This window comes from Saccopteryx bilineata, chromosome 6, assembly GCF_036850765.1.
Source record: "Saccopteryx bilineata isolate mSacBil1 chromosome 6, mSacBil1_pri_phased_curated, whole genome shotgun sequence".
Classification (NCBI taxonomy): Eukaryota; Metazoa; Chordata; class Mammalia; order Chiroptera; family Emballonuridae; genus Saccopteryx; species Saccopteryx bilineata.
The window spans coordinates 32743396-32761501 of NC_089495.1; the positions used below are offsets into that span (position 1 = coordinate 32743396).

General features: G+C 43.0%; 1 pseudogene; it reads left to right on the plus strand.

The window, feature by feature from the left end:
• Positions 1–11099: 11099 nt before the first annotated feature.
• LOC136308291 (elongation factor 1-alpha 1 pseudogene) lies at positions 11100–15669 on the plus strand (annotated as a pseudogene).
• Positions 15670–18106: the final 2437 nt, after the last annotated feature.

Sequence of the window (18106 nt, forward strand, 5' to 3'; positions counted from 1 at the left end):
TGGGGTGCAGAGAGGGATGGGACTTTAGCCAAAATGACCCATCCTAGATAAGAGAAGCAAATCAAAGAATGAGTGCCACAGTAGCCAGACCTTCTTTCCTACAATTACTACGTCCGTTAAACATGACTCTCGAGATCATTGCTTCTCAAGAGCAGATGCACATTTTCACCAAGTTCTGCTCATCAAACAGCTGAACTGGAGGCTGTAATGTCTAGCTTCAGATAAAGAGTAACTCTCTCCACTTTTCTTTTTCCCATTGGCCCCTTCATTCTCAAGATCAAGTAAGGTAATTCCATAGACTTTCAGTAAATGTGTCACTTCCTTGGAAATTCAATTTGGGAAGTCCTGGATTCCTGATGTGAAACCTGGAGGTGTTTCCATCTTCGGAAGGGAATAAACACATCTGCACAAGTTCAGCGCCGGCTGCTGCACTTCCCCCAGGCTGGCACAGACCTACTTCCTTGCATGTGTTCTTTTCCCAGGTCTCTACAGGTTGCCTGTCCACTTCCACCCTCTCCCAAGGTCACGCACGAGCTGGCCTTGCTCATGCCCTGAAAGCCCTGGAACTCCGAGGGAGGCTGGACTGGAGCCCAGGGATCCTCCCGCGCTGTCTGGAGCACCATCTGGTTGGGAGGTTTATCGCCTGCTGTTATCTCAGCGTTCCTCAATACAGCTTAAACCCATTAATTCCTTATCTTGTCATCACAGGCTAAATGAAAGCATCCTTCATTATGCTTCCTTCCTTTGGAACAAAAATCTGTTACCTCTTGTTCACCCCCACGTAGTTGGCCTCGGTACGTTTCCAAGGACTCCTTTTCTAGCTCCCTGGGAAGTACTTTGGTCTAAAGGGCCCCCCCCCGGGAGCCTGCCCGGGAGAGCAAAGTCCTAAAGGAAATGAAGGCTGGCTCTCTCCCAATGTGCTGTATGTGAGACCCCTGGGTGGACCCCTCAGCCCCAGAACCAATCTCCTGGGGCCACCCTGAGGCCCCAGAATCTTCCATTCCACTCTCAATGTTTGGCCAGACAAATGTTTGCAAGTTCAGGAAACCCAATTTTTAAACTGCAAAGAGGTTGTGAGGTGCAACCCACACAGCAGCAGAAAGCACGACTCTCTATAGCCGTGATGGCAAACCTATGACACACGTGTCAGCACTGACATGCGTAGCCATTTTCAGTGACACGTGGCTGCATGCAGCCGCATACCAGAGAAGTATGGGGCCACATGCCCAGAAGGACGTTTCATCTTCAGCTCATTTCATCCTCGGCTCCTGCATGGCCAGGTGCAGTAGACGAGGATAAAACATTTGTTGTAGTGTAGACACTCTGTGCTGGAGGTCTGTAGGCCAAAACAACAGAACTCCGGCACAGAGCGTCTAGTTCTGGGACTTCCAGATAGTCTGTTAGGGGATCCTTGACCTCACTTCCGGCCGGCGGAGCAGGGAGCAGCAGAATGCCCCGGGGGATGCATCTCTGGGGGCCCTGTGATCGCCATTACCAGCAACCATCATCCAATCTACTGTTCTGGGGTGTTGTGGATTTCTAATTGACCATCATTACTGAGATAAGTGAGGGGGAGGCTGGGAGAGGCGAGGGCCTGTGCTATGGGTGCCATTTCCCGCCATTAGAAATAGCGGCAGCCATCTTAATTTACATAAGATGCAACTTGCAGAATTTCAAGACAGCATCTGGGCTCAGGTGTTTGTCGACTTGAGGTCAAAGCTTGAGAATCTGGAAAGGTGCCGCTTGGAGAATCAAGAGGAGTGCCACTATGGACAGGAAATTTGGAGTGCCTGAAACCGATTACCAGACACTTTCAGCAACCTGAAAAATATAGCAATGGCTTTACTCACAATTTTTCCCTCTACGTACTTTTGTGAGACCTTATTCTCAGTGTTAAATATATCAAAACCAACAAAAGAAACAGATTGACAGATGAAGTTAGTAGCGCTTGCTTGGGCTTGAAGTGTACAAAATACCAACCTTCAATTGAAGATTTAGTCAATGAAATTCAGCAACAAAAAAGTCACTAATAGGCAGATTAGTTTAAAAATTCCCCCTCCCCCTCACTTATCTTAGTTCACGGCACCCCGCACAAATGAAATAATATCAAGACCAACAAGAGAAACTGACTGACAGATGAACAAAGAAGTCACTAAGCAGGTAAGTTAATTAGTTTTTGGTTTATTAAATACAGTTATATATTACAATTATACATTTTTGTTATTTAAACTATAAATATTGTGAAATTATGTTTTGTTTTGTTTTGTTTTTTCTCAAAATGACACAGCACCCAAGTTATGCTCGGTTTTTTGGCGAAGTTTGACACACCAAGCTCAAAAGATTGCCCATCACTGCTCTATAGGGAACTAAGGCAGATGAGGAGGGTGTCTGAGACCGGAGGTGACTGAGGACAAGGACCAGAGGGAAGCTGCAGTTTTGCTGGGAAGGCTGCCGTGCAGTGATGCCCCAAAGCTGGGAGATAAGATTATCAGGCCTGAGTTCGTTCACCTCACTTCTCTTGTCTCCTTCCTCTGGGTAATCTGGGTTGAGTGGCGGGGTGTTGGGGGGGGGGGGTTGGGGAAAGACCATGGTGGACCTTTCTGTGCTCAGAACTGCTCTGCTTAGCTGCATTTGGTTCATTGGTGTGCTCTCTCCAGAGACCGACAGAAAGAAGAGCATATCTCTTTCAGCTTTTACTTTCTAAGCACAAGGATACTTTTTCTTCTAACCCCTTCCACCAGCCTCCCCTCTGGTCTCATGGCCCAGCATTAGGTCATATGGCCCCTAACGCTGCCCCCAGCAAATGGCCTGGGTTGGCTGATGAGACAGGCCGCTAGGGGCCCACCCCTGGCATGGGGGTGAGAGAGGTCCATCACAGCTCTTCACCTGACCCCAGATTCTAACAGGGAAGTCATTCAGTCATGCTTTATCCCTATCACGACCTCTCATCAAGCCATCAGGGACCCCCACTGTCCTAGGGCCTCACCCTTTTTGACCTATCAGCCAATCTTGACAGTTGATCATTCCCTCCATTTTGAAATCTTCCACCTGGCTTCCAGGACACCAGGTTCTGTTGTTTGCTTCCTCTCATTGGCCTTTTTATCTAAGTTTCCCTTGTGGGGTCCTCTTTATCTTTCCAACTCCTACATGATATAGTAGAGTCCCAGGGCCTAGTCCTTAGACCTCTTTCTCCTTTTCCTTCATTCTACGCCTCAGGTGAGATCACCTGTGAGGTCATATGGCTTTAAATACCATCTTACTGCTGTGACTTCCAAATATTTATCTCTAATGTGTTCCTCTCCCCTTAATTCCAGACTTATAAACCCCACTGCTCAATCAATATTTCCATTTGGATTTCTGGTAGGCATCCCAAGCTTAAATGACTGAAACTCCAGCTATACCTTTAAAATCTGTTCAGAATCTGATCAGATCCTACATTCCCACACTTTCAACTCCAAGCATCTTTCCTCTAACCACACCACTCTTTCCTTTTACCCTGACCTCCTACAGCCAATTTTCCTACAGTGACCTGAGTGAATCTTATAAGACATAAGTCAGATCATGTGGCTCCTTTGCTCAAAATCCTCCAACAACTTCTTTTCACATAGGACAAAAGCCAAAATGGTTACAAATGACTGGTAAGACCTCATTTCATCAAGAAGGCTTGAAGGAAGTGAGGAAGGGAATGGTATGAAGAAAATGAGGGAACATGCCACACAAATATCTGGGGGAACATCTAGAGCAAAAGCAGTGAAGAGAGAATGTGCTTAGCATGTTTCAGGAATGGGTCTCCTCTCTCTCACTTCCTCTCTTCCCAGCCACCTTAAATGGGGTTGAGTAGTGTTCTTCAAACTTCACATCTATCCAGAACCTCAGACTGCAACCTTATTTGAAAATGTAGGAGGCAGATATAATTAGTTAAGGGTTGAGGTGAAGTCATACTGAATAAGGGTGGTCCCTAAATCCAATGACTGGTGTTATTCTGAGAAAAGAAGATCCACAGAGAGACTAAAAAGAAAGTCAAGTAAAAATGGAGGTGGGCAGAGATTGGATTATATTGTCACAAGACAAAGAATGCTTGGGGCCATGCTTGCTGAAGGAAGAAGCAAGGAAGTATTCTTCCTTAGAACCTGTAGAGAAGTGTGGACCTGCTGACACCTTGACTTTAGACTTCTAGCCTCCAGAACTGTGAGAGAATAAACTTCTAGTGTTTTAAGCCACCAAGTGTATGATAATTTGGTATGTCAACCCTAAGAAACTCACACTCTCCCTCCTTCATTTGGTTCCAGCCACAGGGGCTTCCTTAATCTCCGCATGTGGATATGGAAGATGCCAACAAGATTATATCAAAACAGCAGGAATCCTGACCCCGACACTGTGTGATTTTGCCCAAGTCTCATGACCTTTCTGAGCTTTACACATTTTCCTTGTGTGTAAGACAATATATCTCTACATTTCCTCTAGTTCTATAGTTATGCAACTATATTTTCCTACTCGGTGATATAGACACCTATTGGTGCACTAAGAGCAATTAGTCGACCTTCAGTTTCTCCAGAGCTAGGAGACCCACCCCAGATGTGTGCAATGGAAAAAAAGCTCACTTACATAAGGCACCTGAATGCCACAGGGAAGCTTCTGGAGTTGGACCAGTCCCTGGAAAGAAATCCAGTCCACATTTTCTTAACAGAACTATTCTATACAATCCTGCACACCTCTCACTATGATATCAAGAGCTATTCCTAATCAACACCTCTGAATGGCTGGTAATGTTATAAACTACCTCATGGGGCCAGAAAATACAGCAAGCCACAAACCAGTAGACTCAGAAACAGACTTTTTATGCAACTATATTTTCCAAGAACCAAGCTGTAAAGCCAGTAGCCACGGCCACCGTCGCAGCCGCCTGGCCCATGCAAGTTTGCATTTGATTCAGACAGACGGTAATGAAACAATGGAGCCAAGAACTGGTGGGTCATTAGCTTTAATCCTAACTTGCACCCAGCGGGCAAGAAATATACACAGTGGGAAAACACTTCCCTTTCCATTCAGGGCTCCCAAAGCCACTGACTTATCCGAGTTTTCCTAGGATCAAAGGTTTGTACCTCACCAGCCTTATTCACTTCTGTTCCCCATCTCCTTCTCTCTGCACAAGCTCTACACAAGCTCTACACAAGCTGGCTTCTCCTTCAGCACTCTGCCATCTTGGCTGCTTCTCCTCTCCTCCACATGGCCTTTCTCTGCTCTCCTCTCTAATGCTAATCTCAGGAACCGAGCGAGAGAGCAAGCTCCCGGTCTGCCCCATTTTATAGAAATCAGTGTAGAAATCAAAACCTTTAATCCAATATACAAACAAGGAAGTCTCTGATATAAAGTCACTTAGGGTGGGAAGGCTTAGTCTTAAAACTAAGCCTTAGGGTATAACAACCCTGCTTGCTTACAGCCTGTCCCCCACACCCAATGCACACTATAAGCGAGCAAACCTATATATCATATTTACAAACTTATTTGACCAACACAAGCCCTCTGGTTGGGGACTCAGTTTTGGACATCCTTTGATTGAATGGACACCTCTTACAGACATGCTACTGATGGTTGGCTTGTGTATTCCAACAGCTTGAAATTAGGTTGGGGCAGGCTGGGTGGTAGATTATTACAGCATTTTAAGGCTGGAAGAGTGATCCTCCACCCAATCTTCTCTTTTTACGAGCAAGGTGTCAAGGCTCAGCTTGCTGGAGTTCTTTCCCAGGAACAGTGGAAATGAGATTGGAAAGAGCCCTGTCCCCATTCCTGCGAGTATCTCCTTGTGCCTCATCCTCGAGCGTAAGCTTCCTGCACATTCTGCTGACTTTAGAGTGCATGCTGAAAAGGGGGTTGTTTTTGCTATGGAGCTGTTGCTTCTGCCCCACTAATGGAGAGGCTGCCTGATTTTGCATGGAGCCACCTTATGTTTTTTAAACCACAGAAGTTAAGTTTGTAAGAGCCTTTTCCTTACTTTTTTTTCCTTAGGCCTCTTCAAAGACAGAAAACAACCACCATTTCCCATCTGATCCAAGCCCACAGGATTGTTTTTAATTCCATTCATCAGTATCTCATTCACCCCAAGAGACTATGGGATGTTTCCATATTTACATAATGGGCTCATCATTTTAAGCTCCATAGGGTCCTCTCTGACATGGTGGCAATTATGTTTCCTTGAGAGCTTCCAAGTTTACTGTAAAGGCCAAAAGGGTCTCAGACACCCAGAAAACATACTTTTTATGTTTTTATAAACTCTATAAAATTGTAATTGGATCAAACTTTGCATTCAAAAGCACATTCTTCACAAATATTTTATATGCACATAAAACATTGAGAAAATGTTAACATTATGATCTTAACTGTTTGCACATTGGAACCAGCTAAAAGTTAGGAAAATGAAATCCATCTGTTCTCTTCTTTGAAACTCGATTATTCTGAGAGCATAAAAGAGTGCCTCGGGGGACTTTGACACTGCCCTCTCCCAACCCCGTTATCAGGTGACAGGAGGGTGAGTGGAGGAGGGGTCTCACTGGGGGCAGCTGCTTTTCTGACTCTTTCCAAACTAAGGTCTGGCCAATCCAGGAGCCTTGGCTCACATAGCAACTCTTCTAACAGGCTGGGCAAAGAAGGGGTTGGCTGCGTGGTCCCCATGTCCCAGATTCAGCACCGGAGGCTCCTGAGAGTCATTTCACCTGCCTGGCCTAATTCCCGAGGGCCTGGGGATGAGGAAAACGGGTTCTGCTCTAGCCCTTGCAGCTTGTTTGTTCAAGACTACCCATTAGGCGATTATTAGCCTTCATTATGAAGTGCTAGCCACCTAATTAGTTCAATCTGCGTGGGGGGCAGCCGAGGCAGGGGAAGTGAGGAAACAATCCGGGCAGCAGCTAACGTTTGCTTTCCAGGGGAGCCCTGCGCTCAGCTCCTCTGTTTTATCTGCTGGCACAGCAAATTGGACCCCTCATTATCACATTTACAAAGTGCTTGGCACACATGGGGAAATAACCTGGAGAAAAACAGTCAAGAATGTTGGGCAAGAAGCACTCACCACACCCACACAAGGAGGGACTGACTTGCAGTCACACCCATACCTGGTGGGAACAGCCCCAGCAGGCTCAGGCCAGATACAAAGAGGATTTCTTCCCTGAGGCTGGGGGGGGGGGGTCTCAGGCAGGGGGGATCAGACAGCATGGAGAAACTATCTTGAAAAGACCACTAGATCCCATTCTCCCTCCCGCGAAGGAGAGCCACAGCCTGAGAGACTATTGGATGGGGCGTTTGACTGCGATGGTGGCAACACAGACACAACAAGCATTTTCTTCATTATTGATAAACAGAGCGGTAGCTCTCAACCTTCAATATTCATAAGACTCGTGTAAAAATCTGTTACAATATAGACTCTTGGGCCCCACCCCACCTCTGGAGTCTCTCTGAGAGTGTGCCAAGGGATCTGCTTCGGAACAACGGCCACTGGTATTTCCTGAATGACACAGTAAGAGACAGTGCTATAGGACAAATTATTTTAAAAATATTTCATTCACCAAATAATCTCTATTGAGTTCTTACTCTGCAGCAGGTGCAGAATGAGGAGCCACAAGGAATGATCAACATGGAAGTGAGTGGCTGAAATAGGGTGGAGAGCAGAAGGCGAGGACATCAGGGAACTCGGAGACCAGTAGGAGGATCTCAGAGCCTCTAGTTGAGCGGAGGAAGTCAGTCAGGGTGACACACAACTACTACGCACTAGCCCGAGTGCCACGCCAGGGCAAGGCAGGTGAGTGGGAAGTGGCGGGAAGAATCTGTAATCCCATATGAGGGGGCAGGGAAGTTTCGGCTGAAAACATAACATCTAAACTGGGAGCTTATACAGGGAAAGAAGTAGCTACCCAAGGGGCACCCAAGAGAAAGAAAACCTAGGCAGAAAATACAACTTGTGCATAGCTCCAGAAGAGACGGGCCAGTGAAATTGGGGTCTTGAAAATGGCTCAGAATTTACCATAACATGTGAAGGTGGTGGTTGTGAGAAATGGGGCTGGAAATATTTGTAAAGAGCTATTCTGATTTGGACTTTATCTAAGGGAAAGTGGGAAGTCACTGAGGAAACTAAGATGACTCTAGCTTTGGTTTGGGTTTGAGAAGAACAAAACAGAGACAGAGAGTTCAGTGAGAAGGCTGCAGTAATTTTTCCCCTCAAACCCCAGTGATATCTGTGCCCAAAGTCCCTGTGCCATTGCTGATCTTCATGAACTGGGCCAGTTGGTGTTCATCAGGTAGCTCCTGTTTGGTTCACAGGGGCAGATCAACCACTGGCTGGCTTGCCAACTGGCAGGAGTGCCCTCTACTGGTCTGGATATTCACAGGCTACACAACTTGAAAGAAGTAGAGAAAGGAAGACAACAGACATTAATTTTCTTCTTCCCTGGTGAAGGGAGTCTGGAGGAAGGGTAAGTAATGATAATCCTCTACAAACTGAGAAGTTTTCACAGGAAGATCCTCAGACCTGCCTTTTATTAGGAGCTTCTGTGATTGTCTATGAAGAGGTTGACATGGACTCAGAACTCCCTCACATCGTCTCATTGTTGATTTAGTGTCTCCCACCCCAGAACTATGGACAGTCCCGCCATTGTTAGCATCCAAAGATAAAAATTAAGGAGCAAGGAGGATCCCTGTCTGATAACTCAACTGTTTAGAGCAGGGGTCTCAAACTCAACTCAGCATGTGGGCCGCAGAGCAAGATCACAGCCGTTCGGCGGGCCGCGAGTTTGAGACCCCTGGTTTAGAGCATTGTCCCATATGTGAAGGTTGTAGGTTCAACTCCTGGTCAAGGCAAATATGAGAATCAACCAATGAATGCGTAAATGAGTAGAACAACAAATCGATTTCTCTCTCTCTCTCCTTCTCCCCATCTTCCTCCTCCCCCACCAGCCTCTCTTTAAAATAATTTTTTTTAAAAAAGAGCAAGAAGACTATACTATCTCAAAGTGAGTGTGGAATTCCACAAGCCATTTCTTCTCTGTAAACCTCAGTTTCTTCATCCGAGAGATGGAGAAATTTATCCATCTATTCTATTTCACTGGTCTGTAAAGCACAGATGATATGTGGAAGCACACTGTACATATTTTCATGTAATTGTTACTAGTCAAACTCCTATCTGTACATAACGCTGCATCATACAAAGAAAATGATAGTCTCTACGAGCTTTTAATCCCAAACAAAACACATTGAGAGTATAAAGAAGCTTTAAAATGGTGATACTAAATTAACACTTTCCAGACCTTAAAGGATTTTTTTCTGTACAGTCCCTCAATTAAAAGTTAGCATCTTTAAAAAAAAGTCTGTGGCATAAAGTCACAGACTTGGATATATGTTATTGTTCTACTACTTATTAGTTTTGTAACTTGGGCAAGTTAGCTAATGTCCTTGAACTGGAATTTCTTTTTCTGTAATATGATTAAAATAATACCTACCTCATAGGGTTAGAAGCAGAGCTAAGACCGAGTGGGCTGAGGGAGGCACTTGCCCAAGGCACCAAATTTAAAGAGGTGCCTAAAAACTCAAAAATCAAGATAAATAATATTTTAATGCAATATTTTGAAAAATTAATGCAAAGATATCTACGATGAACAAAATAAGATTAACTGTTACTGATTTTTCCCTTTTACCTTGGGTTCCAGGTATGGCTCAGCACAACAATTGGTATGCATTAATAATAAACTAGGCCCTGGCCAGTTTGCCCAGTGGTAGATTTATCGGCCCAGCGTGTGTATGTCCCAGGTTCAATTTCCGGCCAGGGCACACAGGAGAAGCGCACATCTGCTTCTCCACCCCTCCTCCTCTCATTCCCCTCCCCCCACTCTTGCAGCCATGGCTCAATTGGAGTGAGTTGACTCCAAGTGCTGAGGATGGCTCCATGGCCTCCGCCTCAGGCTCTAAGAGCTCAGTTGCTAAGCGAAGGAGCAATGCCCCAGATGGGCAGAGCATTTCTCCCTAGTGGGCTTGCCAGAGGGACCAGAAGGATCCCCATTGGGGTGCATGCAGGAGTCTGTCCCTGCCTCCCCTCCTCTCACAATAATAATAATCAACTAAATGAGATCATATATGTAAATGCCTAGAATAAGGTATGTCAGATAGGAAGGACCACATGAATTTTTGGTGAATGAATGAATGAATGAATGAATGGTCATTTGATTACTCTGAGCCTCAGAGTTGGTACAAGAATAAGAGATGATGAACATAAGGCTCATGTTACATAGTGGATAATATTAAATTGTAGAGACTTTAGTTTTATCTGTAAAACCCTTCCACATGCCTCCTCTCTTTCTTCCATCTTTATAGTGAGGTAACTGGACAGGTATCATGTGCACATTTCACAGTGGAGGACTGAATTGGTTAAGTGAACACCAATAACAAGCTGGAACTCATGCTCTTGCTCTTAAAGGCATGCTCTTTCCGGCACACTCCACTGCCTGTTTGAAATCTCACCGGCTCTGTGAACTCCTGGCTCTGATTGACAGGACTGAGGATTCCGAATTTGACCTTTAGCAGTGCCCTACGGACTCCATCTTCCCTTTGCCCACTGCTATTTGGAAGGATTTGGAATGGCTGGACAAACAATTTCACAGCAGTGAGTGGTGATGGCAGATATTCAGGAAGGAAAGACCTTTCTGTATTCCTACTTGCTCCTGTCTGGGCCATTCAGCCAGAGCCTAAAAGAAAGTATGGAGAATGTGAGATGTGGGACAAGGGCTCAGTTCCCCTTTCTGGGGAGGGAGTGAGAGCTGGTAGATTAAAGGAAAAGGGGATCACCTGACCTGTGGTGGCACAGTGAATAAAGTGTAGACCTGGAACCCTGAGGTCGCCAGTTTGAAACCTTACGCTTGCCTGGTCAAGGCACATATGGGAGTTGATGCTTCCTGCTCCTCCCCCCTTCTCTCTCTCTCTCTCCCTCCCCTCTCTAAAAAAATAAATAAATAAAATCTTTAAAAATTTTTTTAAAAGGGGGATCATGTGAGAAGATGCTATGGCTCTTGGACCTCGGGAGAAGCTGACGCTGATAGGCTACTCAGAAACACGGCTCCCCGACTATGGGATTGATTGCCATGTTTGAAGTTTACTATGAATCGCCCATCGTAAAACAGAGTGGGTTTTTTTTTGTCTTATCAATGTATATGCATATTTTGTGCGTAGCATAAAATGTTTACGATGAAAATCACACTGTCCTTCTTTACTCTGTACCGCCCATGGGGCCACTTCCTGGAGACAATCTCTTTTAAAGTTCCTGGGTTTTTCTTCTGGTGGTTACCTTATAAGCTAAAGAAAATGCTTCATTAAGACCAACCACTATGTCTTATGTGTCAACTCCTAACTATAATCCATCGGCCACTGATCGGAGCCATATGAACAAGGAAGCTTTAACTCATTTATTCTCATCCTTTCCTGGTCATCTCCTCCCAAATTCTGATATTTATGCTCTGATTTTTATTCCATGTTGGTCTCCTTTGTATCTTTACATAATATAAACATCTGTTCTCATCCCATCAACTCCTAACAACATCTCCCACCTGACTCTTGTGCTATAAGAGCACCTGTACCCACCACTCTCCCGGCTCATTCACATTTCACTTTGGTCAAGTAAGTTACCCCTGGACTTGGCTTTGGCAAACAGAGTGGGCCCATCTTCCCAGCAGCAGCACCCACATCTCCCATGCTTTGGTAACTCTGAATTCTGACAACCAACAGACAGCAGTTACATTGGTATGACCCTGTGTACATGGTTCAATTCTTGGCTGAATAACATGCCGCTGGGGAGAAACATGAAGATGGCAGAGAACTCCCTATTCTCAAGGTGATCACTTCTGGTAACGGGGACAGGGGCTTTCAGCTACATCCTTAGGTCCTTACGTAGAAGAAAAGATACATTGCACTATCTTTTTAAGATATCCAGGAAGCTGTCTTCATTTTTAGCTGAGTTTGTTGCCCTTCCCTAAATGCATAGCAGAAATTGGAGTCGTGTTCATTTGTGTAATAAATATTCATTGAGTACGTATTGTGGGCCAGGGCTGTATCAGGTGCTAGGGTTGCAGAGCCCACAGAAGGAAGACAAATGCAAACATGGGTCTGATGCTATTTAGTATGAGAGAGATATATAAACAAATAGTCCCACAAACAAACCTATAAGTAATATAATACACAGTGCATAGTATAATGTATAAATATTCTAAATAAAGTAACAAGTTGTGATAAAGGCCATTAAGGAAAAGGATAGGCTTTATATGGAAGGTCTCCTAATAGAACTTTCATGAAGTCAGTGGATAATCAGATAATCTGACATACACACACACATACACACATGCACATACACAGACAAAACATTTTCTGTTATCATTTGTTTTATACATACTTTTCTGCATCTTGCATTACTCACTCAAACATTTCCTCAGGGAAATCACTCCAAGTCATCTGGTATGGCTCTAAATTTGTTTCTTTTTTTTTTAATAGTTACACAATATTTCATGGTGTGGATGTATCATTATTTATTCAGCCGTTCCCTATTGACAAGCAATTCACTTTTTTCTGGTGCTGGGCCACTAGAAATAATGCTGCAATAGACATATATTGTATATATTTGTTTTTATGCAACAAATTCCTGAAAGTGGCCCTGGCTTATGGCTCAGTGGATAGCTTTGGCCCAGCATATGGATGTCCCAGGTTCCATGCCAGGTCAGGGCACACAGGAAAAGCCACTATCTACTACTTCTACCCCTCTCTCCCTCTCCACTTCTCTCTCTCTCTTCCCCTCCCTCAGCCAGTGGCTCCATTGGTTCTAGCCTGGCCCTAGGCACCAAGGATAGCTTCACTGGAGCGCATCAGCCTCAGGCACTAAAAATAGCTTTGTACTTGAGATTCAACTTAAGATTGGGTTGCTGGGTGGATCCCAGTGGGGGCACATGCAGGAGTCTGTCTCACTATCTCTGCTCCTCTTACTAAATAAATAAATATTTCTGAAAGTATTGATATAATGCTGGTTCTCAATATGTGTATGAAATTTTAAATATTAATAGATGTTCCCCATTGCTTTCCAAAAAGGATATAACACTTCACATTTTCATAAGCATTACTGTCTTTCACACACAACTCTGACAATGAATTTGAGTTTTTTAATTTTGCTAGTCTAATAAGTGCAAACCTATTACTATGGCTTCACTTCACATTTCCCTGATTACTAATGAATTCAAGCATCTTTTCATACAGACTTTTACTTTAAATTGTCATACAGACATTTGTTCTTTAAATTGTCTATGCAAACACACAACTTACTTTTTTGTTGCTTGGTATGTCTTTTAGCTCTTTATATATTCAAGAAATAAGAAATTAACTCTTTGATGTCTGCATTACAAATATTTTCCAAAGTCAGTTGTTAACCTATAGAATTTATATATGAAAATGTTTCCTATACAAAAACTTAAAATTTTTATGGAGCCAAATATGTCTTACTTTTCTTTTATTATTTCTGTGCTTCCAGTCTTGGTTGGTAGGATCTCACTAACTTCTACAGTCTATATTTTCTTACAACATTTTAATGTTTTTCATTTTACATTTGTTTTTAATCCATCTGGAATTTATTTTTTTGTTTGACATAAGAATGAGGTCCATTTTGTTCTTCCAGATGGATATCCAGTTATGCTAGCACCATTTATTAAAAAGTCCATTATTTTCCCTCTGAATTAAACCACCACACTTGTCTTATGTTAAATTCTCATTTATTCTGACATCTAATTCTGGATTGTTAATTCTGTTCCAATGACCTACTTGTCTATTCTTACATAAATACCATCTTGGTTTTATTATAGAGGCTTTATAATACATATTATATATGAGGCAAGTCATTCCTTATTGTTCTTCTTTCTCAGAACATTCTTTTTTTTTTTTTTTAGATTTTATTTGTTCATTTTAGAAAGAGGAGAGAGAGACAGAGAGAAAAAGAAAGGGAAGGGAGGAACAGGAAACATCAATTCCCATATGTGCCTTGACCAGTCAAGCCCAAGGTTTTGAACTAGCATTCCAGGTCTACGCTTTTATCCACTGTGCCACCACGGGCCAGGCATAACATTCTTATTCTTGAATATTTTATGGAAATTTAGGATCTTTTCATCCAGTTCTAAGATAATCCAATCAAAGTTTTAAACTGCAGAAATTTTTATATCCTTTTTGCAATGGGTTTACCACAAGAACACAGGTGTCATAAAAACTATCATTAAACTAAAGCCAAAATTGAAAAGGAAAAGATTCATATTAACGTCGTTGTCACTGGACACATAGATGCTGGCAAGTTCACCACTACTGGCCATCTGGTCTACAAATGTGGTGAGACTGACAAAACAATCATTGAAAACATTGAGAAGGAGGCTGCTGAGATGAGGAAGGAATCCTTCAGGTATGCCTGGGTCTTGGATAAACTGAAAGCTGCAAATGAATGTGGTATCACCATTGATGTCTCCTTATGAAAACTTGAGACCAACAAGAATTATGCAACCAACACTGATGCCCCAGGACACACAGAATTTACCAAAAACATCGTTACAAGCACTCTCAGGCTGGCTGTGCTTTCCTGATCGTTGCTACTGGTGTTGATGAATTTGAAGCCAGTAGCTCCAAGAATGGGTAGACCCATGAACATGTCCTTCTAGCTTATACACTGGGTATGAAACAACTGATTGCTGGTGTTAAAAAATGGATTCCCCTGAACCATCGTACAGCCAGAAGAGATATGAGGAAACTGTTAAAGAAGTTGTACATACATTAAAAGAATTGGCTACAACCCTGACACAGTAGCATTTGTGCCAATTTCTGGTTATAATGACAACAACATGCTAGAGCCAAGTGCTAACATGCCTTAGTTCAAGGGATAGAAAGTCACCTGTAAGGATGGCAATGGCAGTGGAACCACACTGCTTGGAGCTCTGTATTGCATCCTGCTGCCAACACATCCAACTGACAAGCCTTTGGATCTGCCCCTCCAAGATATATACAAAATTGGTGGTATTGGTACTGTCCCTTTGGGACAAGTGGAGACTGGTGTTCTCAAACCAGGCATAGTGGTCACCTTTGCTCCAGTCAATGTTACAACTGAAATAAATGCTGCTAAAATGTACCATGAAGCATTGAGTGAGGCTCTTTCTGGGGGTGGGGGACAATGTGGGCTTCAATGTCAAGAACATATCTGTCAAAGATGTTCATTGTGGGAATGTGGTTGGTGACATCAAAAATGACCCACCAATGGAAGCAGCTGGCTTCATGGCTCAGGTGATTATCTTAAACCATCCAAGCCAAATCACTGCCAGCTATGTACCTGTGCTGGATTGTCACACAGCTCATGTTGCTCGCAAACTTCCTAAGCTGAAAGAGAAGATTGATTGTCATTATGGGAAAAAGCTGGAAGATGCCCAAAGTTTTTTGCAATCTGGTGATGCTCCCATTATTGATATGGTTCTTGGCAAGCCCGTGTGTTTTGAGAGTTTCTCTGACTATCCTCCTCTGGGCCATTTTGCTATTCATGACATAAGACAGACTGCTGCTGTGGATGTCATCAAAGCAGTGGACAAAAAGGCAGCTGGTACTGGCAAAGTCACCAAATCTGCTCAGAAGACTAAATGAATATTACCCCCAATATCTGCCACCCCAGTCTTAATCGGTAATGGAAGAATAGTCTCAGAATTGTTTGTTTCAATTGGCCATTTAAGTTTAATAGCAAAATACTGGTTTGATTACAATGCATTGTAAAACTTTCAGAAAGAAAAGAGAATGTTTTGTGGACCATTTGGGGCTTTTTTGTGTGTGGCAGTTTTTAAGTTCTCAGTTTTTAAAATCAGTACTTTTTAGTGGGAACAACTTGACCAAATATCTGTCACAGAATTATGAGATCCATTAAAACAAAGTTTAGTGAGAAAAAAATTATATATCAATTTGGGAAGATTGTCATTTTTATTGTTATCCTCCCATCTAACAATATAATGTGGCTCTCTATTTATTCAGATCTGTCTTTTAGTGAGGTATCATATTTTTATACAGAATCTAGGTCTTCACTTTAAATTATTATTTTTTATTTATTTTTATTTATTTATTTTAGTAAGAGGGAGAGACAGAGACAGGAAGGGAGAGAGATAGAAGCATCAACTCATAGTTGTGTCACTTTAGTTGTTCATTGATTGCTTCTCATAAGTGCCATGACTTGGGGGTCTCCAGCCAGTGAGCTCTTGCTCAAGTCAGCAACATTGGGCTTTAAGCCAGTGACCTTGAGCTTCAAGCCAGTGACCTTCGGGCTCAAGCCAACAACGATAAGGTCATCTTGATGATCCCACATTTAAGCTGGCATCCCCGTGCTCAAGCTGGTGAGCCTACACTCAAGCCAGTGACCTTTGGATTTTGAACCTGGGACCTCATTGTCCCAGGTTGATGCTCCGTCCACTGCACCACCACTGGTCAGGCCACTTTAAACTATTTTTTCATGATTTTAAATGATATAATCTTTCCATTTCCATTACTAGGTGCTTACTGTTGGAATACTAAAAAAAATAAATTCTTTTTATATAATTGTTTTATATCCAAGTTCATTTATTAAATTCAATAGTTTTCCTTCAGATTCCTTGGGTTTCATATATACAATCTTATTAGTAGCAAGAAAAGATGGTTTAACCTAGTTTTTTTCCAATATTTATGCCTGCTATTTAATTTTATTGCCTATTACATCTGCTAAAAACTCCAAAATAAAGTTAAATAATAATGGTGATTGTGGGCATCCTTCTTTCTACTTTTTTATTGTATTTGAAATTGTCTTAGCACCATCTATTACTTTACGATAATATTTTTTATTGTTTTATGGTGACCTTTATATTCAAGGATTTCCTCTTTTCTATTCCCATTTATATTAAGAATGACACATATGGCCCTGGCCGGTTAGCTCAACAGTAAAGTGTCGGCCAAGCGTGTGGATGTCCTGGTTTGATTTCTGGTCAGGGCACACAGACATGACCATTTGCTTTTTAACCCCTCTGCCTTCTCTCTCTCTCACTCTCTCACTCTCTCTTTCTATCTCTCTCTCTCTCTCCCTCTCCCACAGCCATGGCGTGGTTGGATCCAGTTGGCCTCGGATGCTGAAGATGGCTCCATGGCCTTGCCTCAGGCAGAGCATCTCCCCATCAGGGGCTTGCTGGGTGGATCCTGGTCGGGATGCATGCGGGAATCTGTTTCTCTGCCTCCCTGCTTAAGAAAAAAAAAAAAAAAGAATGACACATATAATTTAATGCCTTTTTGGCATTTACTGTTGTGTCAAAATTTTTTTTTCTTTTAACTTATTGGTGAGTTTATTTGCTGGTCTGTATTTGTTTGTTTGTTTTTGGTTGTTGGTTTTCTATTCCAGTAATTCTTTTTTTGTTTCTAAACAGAAAATTCTTTTTAAATTTCCTGTTTGATTTTAGTGTTTTCTAGAACTAGTTCTTATTTCCAAATAGTCATTATTTGTTAGTACCCTTTTATTGTTTATTTCTAATTTTATTTGTTCATGACTAGAGAATGTGTCCTATAAAGTCCCACTGTTTTTTATTTTGGTCAAATTTAGGAAGGTCTTATGAACATATAAAAATAATACGTGGAAAACAACCTAAAAAGAAGGAAATGCTGCCATTTGCAACAATATGGACGGCCCTTGAGGGCACCAGGCTAGGTGAGCTAAGTCAGACAGAGAAAGACAAAACTGTATGATCTTACTTATATGTGGAATCTTATATTTAAAAAAATAAAGCCAGCCCTGGCCTGTTGGCTCAGGGGTAGAGCATCGACCTGGCGTGTGGGGGACCCAGGTTCGATTCCCGGCCAGGGCACATAGGAGAAGCGCCCATTTGCTTCTCTACCACACATCCCCTTCCTCTCTGTCTCTCTCTTCCCCTCCCGCAGCCAAGGCTCCATTGGAGCAAAGATGGCCCGGGCGCTGGGGATGGCTCCTTGGCCTCTGCCCCAGGCCCTGGAGTGGCTCTGGTCGCGGCAGAGCGACGCCCCGGAGGGGCAAAGCATCGCCCCTTAAGGGCAGAGCTTCACC